We start from the raw sequence: 2,019 nt of genomic DNA on the forward strand, positions 1-2,019 counted from the left end.
TTTTTTAAACAATTTTTAAAAAGAGATACCACTAGCATTTAAGCGCCTAAACCTCAAAATACTATCACAGCTGCTATGGGGACCTACGATCCAAAAGCACCTGCAAATTTCCCTATAAATCACATAGAACAGTTCTGAAGAAAACACATATAGCCCTCTCACTTACTTGGCTCACTCGTTCATTTGGTAACTAGTTAATGAAGCTGCTTAAAAAGAAGTCGGCCAGTGAACACTCTAGATGGAGACCAGAGGAGCCCACAAGCCCCTGCCCTAGCTGAGCAGCTACTGGGAATCCACCGTCTGGGAAGGGAGAGTCGGTTTTCTTTAAGGACGTGGTCCTTGGTAGGTCCGCCATGTCCCAGCAGATGGTCCCAGAGTATCGGCAGCACAAACTGGACTTGGTGAGTTACTGGATTGTTTTTGCTTTTGTTTTTAAAGAGGGCAAGAAGTTGGGAGGGGTAGTGGGGGTAAATCTGGGAATATTTGAGGGGGCATGAATATAATCAAAATATTTTGTATTAAGTTCTTAAAGACTTAATGAAAGGGGCCTGGGGAGATGGCTCAGCAGTTAAAGAGCACTTGATGCTCTTGTTGCAGAGGACCCAGCACCCATAAGTTGGTTCACAAACTCTAGAGGCACTGCCAGGCATAGGGGGTGCATATACATGCAAGCAAAATACTCATGCACATATAATACATCTTTAAGAAAATTAATAAAACTATACATAGTTCTGTTTTCTATTAATAAATGAGGCAATGGAGATGGAGGGAAGAGTTATTAAAGCACAGGAGATAAGAGACAGGCTGGTAGACCCAGAAGGAATATACAAACACTTCACACGCATATAAGAAATAATGGGAACCCAGGGCCAGAGAGATGGCTTAGCAGGTGAGGGTGCCTGCTGCCAATCCTGATGACCTCTGAGTCCCACAGGGTAGAAGAAGAGAATCAATTGCTGCAATTGACACAGCTCATGTTTGTATGCACAAACACAACACGGCACATATGAGCATGCACAGACAAACACAACGTGGCACAGGTGAGCACGCACAGACAAACACACAACGTGGCACAGGTGAGCATGCACAGACAAACACACAACGCGGCACATGTGTGCACACACAGACAATACACACAATCCACTGTGTGGGTCCTGGAGATCAAACTCAGGTCACCATTGCTGGCGGTGAGCACATTTACCCAAAGAGCCAGCTACTATTGCTTGAACTCACGGGTGCAGAACCCGTGGACACAGAGGGCCGGCTCCTCCGCCTGAAGCTGTGTCCTGCCGACAATGCTGCACTATGTTATTAAGGGTTCGTGAAAGGAGCCATTCACTGCAGACACGCACACACCTCAAGGTCTCTCTCTCACCCTGTGGTTCAGAAGCCTGGCCACGAACCCTTCCCTGTGGCTCCATCAGCCAACTCTCCATCTGCCAAAATTCCCCAAACTAAGATCAAACTCAAACTGCAAGTACTGATTCTTGAACCCACTGGAAGGAATGTACCTCATAATGTAGCATTGTGACCAGTCTTTTTAATTCTATTAAAATATGCTTTTATCTAGAAGGCTTTAAATTTGATTTGAATGAAAAAAAAAAAGAGGTTGGGAGAAAGAAATGTCATTATCACAAAGACTGCTTTGTTTTCAGAATGTGGAGTCTTTATGTGTCTAGTCCTTAATTAAGGCAAAATTCCTGGCTAAGAAGCCTACAGCTTGCCACAGAAACTAACCTCCACATTTATAAACCTGGTATGAGGAAATACGATCAGATTAACTCATAAGTCTATGGCATTTAAAATAAAGACACCAGGGACTGAGAAACGGATCAACACTTAAGAGACCAGAGGGCTCTTCCAGAGGACCCAGCTTCATGTCCCAGCACCCACATGGCCGCTCGCAACTTAACTCTAGCTTTAGGAGATCTGACACCCTCTTGTGGTTTCTGCAAGTACTACAGGCACATGGTATATAGAATACCAGTCATCAAATTTTTTTCTTGTTTCTTTTTTTTT

The 2,019-nt window shown here is 44.2% G+C and overlaps 1 protein-coding gene across 1 annotated transcript in view; it reads right to left on the minus strand.

The window, feature by feature from the left end:
• The window catches only part of Tiam1 (T cell lymphoma invasion and metastasis 1), a 377,147-nt gene that overhangs the window by 9,610 nt on the left and 365,518 nt on the right, over positions 1-2,019 (minus strand). The gene's annotated exons all lie outside the window — the stretch shown is intronic.

The sequence above is a fragment of the Microtus ochrogaster genome, chromosome 2, assembly GCF_000317375.1.
Source record: "Microtus ochrogaster isolate Prairie Vole_2 chromosome 2, MicOch1.0, whole genome shotgun sequence".
Classification (NCBI taxonomy): domain Eukaryota; kingdom Metazoa; phylum Chordata; class Mammalia; order Rodentia; family Cricetidae; genus Microtus; species Microtus ochrogaster.